The 11469-nt window shown below is 36.2% G+C and overlaps 1 pseudogene; it reads right to left on the bottom strand.

Moving 5' to 3' along the window:
* Positions 1-4645: 4645 nt before the first annotated feature.
* LOC119544830 lies at positions 4646-5415 on the bottom strand (annotated as a pseudogene).
* Positions 5416-11469: the final 6054 nt, after the last annotated feature.

Genomic DNA, 11469 nt, shown 5'->3' with positions numbered 1-11469 from the left:
CCTACCACATCATGAGGCAGCCATGTCCTGAGAACTCTATGTGGTGAGGAACTGAGACCTACAGGGAAGAGCCAGCAAGAAACAAGGGCCCTCAATCCAACAACTCACAAGGACCTGAGGCCTGAAGTATCTTCCCCAGTGAAATCCTTAGATGAGACTACAGCCTCAGCTGACAGCTGACTACAACCTAATGATAGACTTTGAGCCAATGCTTTGCACCTAATCTGAGCCTAGATACCTGAACCACAAAAAAATGTGAGATACTAAGTATACATTTTAAGTGGCTAAATGTTGGGATAATTTGTTATGAAGTGATAGATTAATATTTCAGATGCGAGTCAGCTTTGGACTTCTGTCTACTCAGTGAATACTAAAGTCAAAGGAAAAATTTACCAGTCAAATAAAATGCTGTCTGGCTCTTAAATTCCTCCCCACCCCCCAATCTTTAGCACAAGAGGTCTCCAAAATAACAGCAAGCAAGTCAGGAGGAGTAAAAACAAAAACTGAAGACTCTGACTGCTACTCTGCTCTTTACTATTAATTTCAGCTGAGATTCATTGAGCTTGGAGGAAGATCATTTATTTTCTTAAAATTAGACTGGCTTGGACTTTAAATAAATCCAAGTGGCCAGAAAAGCTATATGACCTTCTTGTGATTTCATCAGAGCAGGAAGAAACAGGTTTAACAGCAAGTTTGCAGAGAGAATGGTGGGCAGAATACAATTATCTTCTTCATGTACTTTATCAGGTCCGGGTTATTAAAAACAGAAACAAAACTGGCTGCACACTTATTTCATCTACGAAAATTCAGTAAGTTTCCTGGAAGAGATGATGTTTGTATTTTTGAAGAAAGAGTAGCAGTTGTAGTGGGAAACAAGAGATGGGTATTTCAGGTGATTTTAACAACAATGGAGATCCCTGTGCTTTTGGTTAATTTTAAGTAACTTAGCAAAAGTGGTGAGTAGGGTGAGATTTAAAGAATGATAAGGCATAAGTGAGGAAGGTATGATAATGAGGCTCTTTGATGCCATTTGGGGGAATGGCATGCAGGTCTTGATCATATATAGGTTTTAGAAAGCTCCCTGCTGCAGTAGTAAAGAGCAGTATTTAACGGGAACAGCATTGTAGCCTGGTGAAAGTTTGCATGGCGATTTTAGCAGGAACTTCTAAATCATATCAGTCACATGGAAATGTGTAGCAATTTGAAAAGTATTTTTCTAAGCCAGACAAAGTTTAGCAAAAAAGATGTAAAAAGGAGTGCTCTTGCACACTTTTTCTAGGGAGATTAAGGAAATGTGTTATAATTTACAGATCTGCACAGTCAAGTGTTTATTTTTAGTTCTCACAAAAATTAATGAGCCTTATATAGTACCTGCATAATGAAGAAAAGGCAGCAAATGTACCCTCCCGATGGTTATCACCCTTACCCGATTTTCCAAGTGCATAGCCCTCTGAGACCCTGCTGCTCTGTGTTTTTCTGTCATGAATAGGAAAGATACATCTTCATGGAGTCTGGAAACCCAGCAACTGGCTTTCTCTCAGGCTTTGACACTTTGTCCAGTGTACTCCAGGATAAAGGGCCTGAGGACTCACTCTAGACAGAAATGTCAGACCTGTAATCCATCCCCAATTCAGAGGAAATCCTTTAAAATCACTGCCCTTCTTTTTACCCTGTGGGTGCCTAACAAAAGTTTTGTTTGTCTGTTTTAGTGAATGTAGGATATAAATAAAGTCAGGAAAATAGTACCATGAATTTAGGCCTTGTGATACCAATTTCCCCTAGGCAAAAATGCAAAATGGTCTTGTTACCTTGATGGCATAGGGGATTGGAGACAGGAGTTTCAGAGAGGAAAAAATTTCATTTAAGTACCATGTGACACATTAATGCCTAAGGTGATGTATGATAAAATGTGAATAGTTCTGATGTCAGCATTTAGGTTGTGCCACATTTAATAATTGATTTTTTTTCATTTTCATAAATCATAAGCTAATGCATCTCTTTTGGTATTGTTGAGTTCTCTCCACTCTGATTACCATAATGAAAATAATGGCTCCCAAAATATCAAAACACAATGAGTTGCAAACTTTTCAGAATATATTATGAATACTTAGGAAAATGTAGGTGTTTAATAAATACCTGATGCATGAAAGTTTGAATAAATTGATTAATTAATTCAGATTGTAAATTGGTCATTTAATTGAGTTAATTTCAAAATTAGGGAGATATCTAATAATATATTTTATGATACTTCAGAGTTACAGAGTACAGGCAATTATCTTTGTGATTTAATACAAAGAAATCAAAAGTGGTAATGCATGTGTCCCCAAATCAGCAAATAAATCATCAGGAAAATAAACTAGTAGAAAACAAAAACTGGCAGTTTTATGTTTGAAAATGTTGGCATTTGTGCTCTGTAGCCCAAGCACAGAAGACAAAACGTTTTTCAATATTCTCTTGGGATTTAGTTCTGCCAGTATTTAGTACATAGTGTCTATTTAAGTATAATATGAAGTAATTTTCCTTTGTCAATTTAGGGTATAATATAATGTGATTTGCTCACTGAGAAAGAAGAGAAGTTTTGTAAAGTGGCAGCACAGTTAACTTTAGATGAGCATAAAATTAATTCAAGTTAATAAAGAAATTTGCATTTATTATGCAAAAATTTAAACTCTTGATGTACAAGTTCACCATCATTTGTCTAGCACTCACTTATCAGAATTAATAATCTTTAAAATACATACTATTGAAGACTTATAAAGAACACATATTTGAGTTTAAACTTAATTCATTTGCTTCAGAATATCAGGGAAAGTATTACAACCCAGATTAGATTCCAGTCTTCTTAAAAAAATAGGGTAAAAAAAATTGATTTAAACTTTTTTTCCTAAGGTTAGCATGAGGCCAATTAATAAAGCAATATGATTTTTTGGCCCCCTTCATCTTCCACTTTAAATTTCATTTTTTTTCTAGCCTCAGTCACACTTTTTTGTTCCATAAATGAGTTTTATCATTGAACTGATAAAAAAAGGATTAGCTCATGAGTTAGTCATGCTGGCAATTTATAAATGTAAAAAATCACATAAATATGAATGTATATATAGAAGTATAAAATAAATAGAAAAATGAACATTGGAGGCAAATTTTAAGGAAATAAAAAGTGTGAGTACTTTATAGTAATCCTTCTACTATGTTTTAAAAACATGGTAATTCATTTTTTTTTGTTTTATCTTTTATTTTGTAAATTCACATTGCATGATATGTTATTCCTGAGTGATTTAGTTTCCTAGGCTGCTTTAGTCAGATATCATAAAATGGATTGGTTTTTAACAATGGAAATTTACTAGCTTACAATTTTAAGGCTGAGGAAAGTGTCAAAATCCAGACACGATCAAGGCGATGCTTCGCCAAATATTAGGTTGAAGGTCCCACCCTTGTCAAGCATTAGGGTGGAGGTGAGACTCTAGGCTCCACCCTCATCGAACACTGGGGTGGTGGCCAGACTCTCCACAATCCCCAGGCATCTGAGAAAACTGGGGTGGTAACACTTCCTAAACAATGAGGCAGAAGGCCCAACGTCTCCAAGTGCTGGGGCATAACTCCCCTTTCTACCCACATTGGTGAGCTCTCTCTCTCTAGACCTGAGATGTCTTCTGTCTACACCTCAGCTTCCATGTTTCTGCCTTATGAAGCCAGTTTTCCTTTAGTTGGTCCCCTTTCTGTCCCTTTTAATCCAGGCTGGCTGTGATTCCATTCATACAGATCTCACAAAAAGCTTGTCAGTTTCACATGTAGTACACAGTCATCCAAACCATCAGACAAAAGAACTTTCTGCAAATATTTTCTGAATAACTGCATTTCCAATCCTGACTTGCACTGAAATGGTTGATTGGATTCATGTTAAGTTAAACCCTCACTCACATGGAGCATTGTTCTCTGAGGACTTGCTTTCCAGAAGCTCAGAATTTTCCACATCATCAATTTCTGGTTTCTTTGCACCCAGGAGTTCAGTTTTGGGCTTACTCTTTTCCTCTTGTATCTATTAAAAAGAATCAAATATTAATCTGGAAATTAAAACAAAAATTATAGCATAAAGAATTATATAGGTTTCTGTAATAGCAGATTAGACATGGAAGAGAAGGGACTAATCAATTGGAAGAAAGGTCATTAGAAGATACCCAGATTGAATCACAGGAATAAAAAGAATGGGCATGCACAAAATAGCATAAGAGGTATATGGAATATAGTAAAAAAAAAAAAAAAAAAATCTAACTTGTAGGTTAATGAAATCATACTGAAAAGGGAAGAAAAATGGAGCAGAAAGAAGTAACTGAGAAATACATTAGCTAAGAATTTTCCATTGACAAAGACATGAAGCCAAAGATTCAAGATCTATGGGCTTCAGTCATGAAGAATACAAAATAAATCAAACCTAGGTACATCATAAAAAAAAAAAAATGAAAATGAAAATCTCAGGGAACATCCTTTTTTTTTAATTTGCAAAACAGCCTCACATTTATTAAACCAAAATTACACATATTAAGGGGACCAAAATATCTTAAGGGAGAAACACAGTCTTGAGAAAAGTGACTTTGTTTTATATATAAAGTACTCTAAGTAGCTAAGAAGACATATAAATAAAAATATGCTATAGTTCATCATGTTGCTATACATTGTATTCCCTGGAAGAAATGAAGCCATCACTCATCATGGTCATTCTTCTTAAAATTATCTTCTAAAACTGCATTCTGATATGACTTGTCACATGGCTTCTCATCTTCTTCAAATTCTCTTTCTAAATAATGATTTATTTCAGTTTTTGAGAGTTGCCTGTCATTGTCTGTGTCGATCTGTTTAAATGTTTCAATGCTGCGTGGTCCTTGGTCACAGTATAAAGTTCAATCTCAAAAATCAATGTTGCTTCAGGTGGAAACTTGCCTTCTGCACATGAATCATTAATTAAAGCACAAAAATGTCACATGCATTTCAAGACCTGCCCGGGTGCTCTGTGACATCAGGGAAGGATGTCACGCAGAGGAAAGACTTCTTTAAGTTACTCCCGTAGCCTTCCTTTTCCAAATGCAAATGAAGGAGGCATAATCACTTTCCACTTTTCTCCAGGGCACATATTCAACATAGCAATGTCTAGTCCTTTTATTACTTGCCCAACACCAAGAACAAACCATTTGGGGTGGCCTTCATTTTATGCCTGGCTACAGTAGAATTTCAAGCCGTCTTTAGAAAAGTAGCCGTTTTAATGGGCATTTACAGGTCTCCCTTCTTGCTTGGAGCAATTTTCCGGACGATGCAAAACCTCTATTTTAACTTCTTCTGTACTCTCTCCTCTTTCTTTTATCCTTGTGCAGTAAAAAAGCCTCAAATGTAAAAGGAAACAACTAATCTGAATAAGAAAGACATAGTTCCTGGAGTTGGCCGCGAGATGACAGGCGGGTGCGCTCCCTAAAGCTTGTCATTTGTGCCTGGTGGCCGTCAGGGGGCCGACTTCCAATACGTGGTAGGCATTGTTCTAGGTACTTTTGGGAACATCTTAAAAGCAGTCAGAAAGAGGAGGAAATAAGACAGTACCTTCAAATTGGCGGTAGGTTTATCAAAAGCCAGGAGACAACGAGAAAACATCTGTAAAGTTTATATATATAAGTCTATAAATTTGCCAATTTAGAATTCTATATTAAGAAAAGTTACCTCCAAAATATTAAGGTAAAATTAAGATATTTTCAGAGAAACAGAAACCAAGGCAGTTTATTATCAACAGGTAGACACTTAAAAGAATACTAAAATCAATTCTTCAGGCAGAAGGAAAATAACACTAGATGTTCGCATGGTAACAAAGAATAGGTAGAAAAGCACCAGAAAGAGTTTACATATAAGTGCAAACATAAATGAGTATTGGCTGTTCAAAATTACATTTTGTGGCCATTAAAATATATGTAGAAGTAAATTATAAGACAGTAATTGCACAAATGTCCAGAGGGATGTAACAGATCAAGTTTTGAAATTCAGACTTTGGGTCCTCCTATTTTGTTATTTTTCAAGAATGATTTGACAATTTGGGGTCCTTTGCAATTTCATATGAATTTTAGAATCAGCTTGTCAATGTTTACAAAAAAATAATCTGGGATTCTGGTGAGGTTTGAATTGAATCTGTAGATTAACTTGGGATCTTTTTGGGATAATTTAACATTGTTACATAACAACATGTGTCTTGTAATAACTGTTACATGATAGTATTAAGTGTTCCAAGCCATGATCATTGGATGGTTTTCCATTTATTTAAATTTTCTTTAATTATTTTCAACAATATTTTCCAGTTTTCAGCATGTAAGTTTTGTACTTCTTTCGTTAAATGCATTCCTAAAGATGTTATTCTTTCTGATGATACTGTAAATGAAATTGTTTAATGTCATTTTTATATTATTCATTGCAAAATGTAAAGAAATACAATTGATCTTTGTATATTGATCATGTATTCTGCAAGCTTTGTGAACTCATTTGATATCCTAGTAGCTTTTTAGTGGATTACATAGAATTTTCTATGTATAAGATCATCTCATATATGAAAGAAAGAGTTTTCCTTTTTCCTTTCCAATCTTGATATCTTTATTTTTCTTGCCTTATTGTTCTGGATAAAACTTCCCATACAGTGTTGAATAGAAATGGTGAGAACAGACAACCTTATTTGTCCCTGTTCTTAGGGGAAAATTATCCAAACTTTCGCCATTATGATGTTAGTTGCAGTTTTTCACAGATGCCCTTTACTGAGTTGAGGAAGTCCTCCTATAGTCCTACTTTTTTTTGAGTGTTTTTATGATGGAAGGGTGTTATATTTTGTCAAATGCTGTTTCTGATCTCTTGAGGTGATCCTATGGTCTTAATCTTTTATTTTATTAAAATATTTTTAATAAATCTTTTATTAATATGGCATATTACACTGATTTTCATATGTTGAAACAATCCTGCATTCCTGGGATAAATCTCATTTGGTTATGGTGTATAATTCTTTTTATATGTAGCTGCTTTCAGTTTGCTAATGCTTTATTGAGAACTTTTTTGCATCCATTTTCATATGGGATATTCATCTGTAGCTTTATTTTCTTGTGATATCTTTGTCTGATTTTGGTATCAGAGCATGAGTTGGGAAATGTTCCATCCTCTCTCTTTAGTTTGGAAGAGTTTTTGAAGAATTGTTATTGATTTTCCTTTATATGTTTTGTAGAATTCAGAGGGGAAGCCAGCTGGTCTGGGATTTTCTTTATGTGTAATTTTTTTTACTACTTTAATCACTAACTTACTATTGGTCTATTTGGATTATCTATTTCTTTTTGTCACTTGCAATAGTTTGTGTTTTAATAGGATTCTTTCCCCTTTCAGCTAAGTTATTTAGCCTACTGGCATCCAGTTGTTCTTAATATTCCTTTATAATCCTTTTTATTTATGTAAGATCAGCAGCAATGTCCATGCTTTCATTTCTAAAATTTCAAGTAATTTGAGTCTTATCCCTTTTTTCCCTTTCCATGTAGTTAAAAGTTTGTCAATTTTGTTGAACATTTCAAAGGACTAGTTTTATGTTTTATTGATTTTCTTTATTTTCTTTCTGTTTCAGAAATTTAGGCTCTGATCTGTACTATTTCCTGACTTTCCCTGTGTTTTAATTTCCTAGGCTGCTCAAAGCAAAGACCATGAAATGGGTTGGGTTAAACAACGGGAATTTATTTGTTCAAGGTTTTGAGGCAGGGAAAATATCCAAATCAGGATATCATCAAGGTTTTGCTTTCTTCCCAAAGATCAGCTGTTGAGATCCTTGGTCCTCTGTCACATGGCAAGGCATACGGCAGTGTCTGCGGGTTTCTCCCTTCTCTTCTGGGTTTCATTGATTTCAGCTTCTTGTTTCAATGGCTCTTTTTCTCTCTGTATGAATTTCATTCTCTTATAAAGGATTCCAGTAATAGGATTAAGACCCATCCTGATTGAAGTGGTTCACACCTTAACTGAAGTAGCCTCATCAAAGGGTCCTGCTTACAATGGGTCCACATTTACAGGAATGGATTAACTTTAAGATTATGTTTTCAGACCACCACACTCCACCCCCAGACCCCAAAAACACATGTTCTTTCTGCTAGCAAAATACATTCATTCCATCACAATATCCCAAAGGCCTTAAGTCATTTCAGAACTAAGGCTTAGTACAAACTTTCCACAAATCAATTATGGATGTGGTCCATCCTGGGGATGGCATCATTAAAGTGATGAGTTTTTCCAGAAGACCAGCTGCTGCTAATCCTTGGAACCTCTGGCACATGGCAAGGCACATGGTGGCATCTTCTGGTCTTTCACTTGTCTTCTGGGTTTTGTTGATTTTAGCTTCTTGCCTCCATGTCTTTCTCTCTGTGTCTGAATTTCATTCTTTTATAAAGGACTCCAGTAGGATTAAGACCTGTCCTGGTTGAGGTGAGTCACACCTTAACTGAGGTAGCCTCATCAAAAGGTCCTTCTTACAATGGGCTCACACCCACAGGAATAGATTAATTTTAACAATGTACTTTTCTTGGATACATATACTTCAAACCACCACACCCTGTTTTAAGTATAGTTTGTTCTACTTTTCCCAGGGTCATAATGTGTACACTTAGGTTATTCATTTGAGATCTTTCTTATTTTTTATATAGGTTTAGAGCTATAAATTTCCCTCTAGGCACTGCTTCTGTGGCATCCTGTAAGTTTTGGAACATTGTGTCTTCATTTTCATTCATCTTAAAGTATTTTCTGATTTCTCTTTTGATTTCTTCATTACCCATTGGTTATTTAATAGTGTGCTGTTTAATTTTCACACATTTGTGAAATCACCAAATTCCTGTTATTAATTTCTAATTTTGTTCCATTGTGTAGAAAAATATACTTTGTATTATTTCTATCCTTTAAAATTTAAAAGTTTGTTTTAGTTCTAACCTCTTATCTATCCTGGAGTATGCTCCATGAGCACTTTAGAAAATATATATTCTGCTGTGCTTGGATAGAGTGTTCTAAAGGGGTCTCTTGTGTCTAGTTGGTTTCTATTGCTGCCCAGGTCTTCTGTTTCTTGGTTGATAATTGCTCATTCATTCTATCAATTATTAAAAGTGAAGCATTGAGATCAACATGGAAATGTAAATGGCTACTGAAAACTTCTCTCCAGAGATTCAATGAAAAAAAAAAGAACAATTCTGAATTGATTGAAACTCTGGAGATGGATATAAACTGGAGAAGGACCCTACAAATGCTGAATTGAAGAAAGAGAAAAAATATCAGGTAGGAATCTTTTGTCCCAGACCAACCAGTCCTCTCCTCTCCCGCTCACTTGGTCTCAGTGTGGGAAAGGCACAGAATCAGCAGACAGGACCCCTTCCACCATGGACATAGACTATAAAATTTCTCACAGCCATGAGACATACTCCTACTGTTTGAAGACCTGGGGGACAGGGGAGGACATCTCAAGGCTCAGGTCAGTGAAGAACAAAGAGACTGAGAAAACATGAACAGAGACAGTGTTTCTAGTCCTGGATCTGGAAGCTCCTCCCCCACCCCTGAAGGAAGCAGCAGCTGACAGCTGTTTCCTTGCCTTGGGGATGGCCTGAGTACTGGGTCAGCTGAGGGAGTACTTTGCCACAGGTGAAGTCACACATCAAACCAGATTTTGAACAGCAAAGTGAGGGCATAGGAATCCCATAGTTTTAACTCACCTGTGTAGACATAGCCTGTGTCTGGAGGCAAAGCAGCTTCTGAAGATGAGTAAGTTCTGAACAGCACCATCTACTGGACAGTCTGGAAGGTGCAAGGAAATTGAAACACTTTTACAAAGATGCTCCAGACCCTTTCCCAGGACCACAAGAACAGGTCTACATGCCCTGTACAGAAACCTGGCTCTATTTTGGCTGAGAAATATGGACTACCCAACTATTAAAGCAGGGCTCTAAAATAAACCTTGCTGGCTGGTAGAAAACAGCACCACTGGAAGCCAGCAGAATTGTATTACTACAGACAGTGAACTTGCTGAGGTGCCCAGTGTCTACCTCCTATCCCTGTGGCAGGCCACAGTTGGTGCCTGATTTGGGGAGGGGAGTCTGGGGGAGGGTGCCGAGCCAATCTGACAACTGGCCAGTGAGAGAAACAAAGAAAATATAGAGATCAAAGGCAACCAACAAGAAAATCCTAGGCAAAAGAGAGAAAACTTTCAAAATGAACTATCAAGAAAACCAGATGCCCAGACAACAAAAGAATCATGAGCCACAGCAGGAAACACAAATATATGGCCCACTCAAAGGAACAAACTAACACCTCAACTGAGATTCAAGAGTCAAAACAACTAATTAAAGATGTGCAAACAAATCATCTAAATCTAATCAATGAGTTGAAAGAAAATGTGACAAAAGAGATGAAGGATGTAAAGAAGACACTGAAAAAGACAGGGGGTGACCACAAGGAAGAATTCATAAACTTGAAAAAACAAATGGCAGAACTTATGGGAATGAAAGACACAACAGAAGAGATGAAAAACAAAATGAAGGGATACAACAGCAGACCTGGAGAGGCAGAAAAAAGAATCAGTAAACTAGAGGGCAGGACATCTGAAATCCTACACACAAAAAGAACAGATAGGGAAATGAATGGAAAAATATGACCAGGGTTTTGGGGAACTGAATGATAATATGAAGCACAAAAATATGTACATGTTATAGGTGTCCCAGAAGGAGAAGAGAAGGGAAAAGGGGCAGAAAGAATAATAGAGGAAATAATTAATTAAATTTTCCCAACCTTTATGAAAAATGTAAAATTACAGGTCCAAGAAGTGCAGTATACCCCAAAAAGAACTGATCCAAGTAGGCCTACTCCAAGACTTACTAATCAGATTGTCAAATGTCAAAACAAAGACAAAATTCTGAAAGCAGTAAGAGAAAATCAATCCATCCCATCCAAGAAAAGCTGGATAAGACTAAGTACAGTTCTGTCAGCAGAAATCATGGAGGTGAGAAGGCAGTGGTATGATTTATTCAAGATACTGAAAGACAAAAACTACCAACCAAGAATACTATATCTGGCAGAACTGTCCTTCAAAAATGAGGGAGAATTTTAAATATTTACAGATAAACAGACACTGAGAGATTTCATGAACACGAGACCTCCTCTACAAGAAATAATAAAGGGAGTGCTACAGACATATAGGAAAAGACCGGAGAGAGAAGTTTGGAGAAGAGTGTAGAAATGAAGATATCATGAGCTAGAAGGAGGGCAAAGATCAGGCATTTGATGCTGAAGGAGTATAGAATGTTCAACAGGATTCACTTTATAGATCCAGAACTGGATAGTACAATACTGCATGATGGTAGCACAATATTTTAAGTACACTGAACAAAGTACTCTTTGATTATGGTTGAAAAAGGAAGGTTAGGGGTATGTTTGACACCAGAAGGAAAGACAGAA

This window comes from Choloepus didactylus, chromosome 9 (assembly GCF_015220235.1).
Source record: "Choloepus didactylus isolate mChoDid1 chromosome 9, mChoDid1.pri, whole genome shotgun sequence".
Taxonomy (NCBI): domain Eukaryota; kingdom Metazoa; phylum Chordata; class Mammalia; order Pilosa; family Megalonychidae; genus Choloepus; species Choloepus didactylus.
The sequence above is the reverse complement of the archived record's forward strand: the minus strand, read 5'-3'. Positions and strand labels throughout refer to the sequence as shown.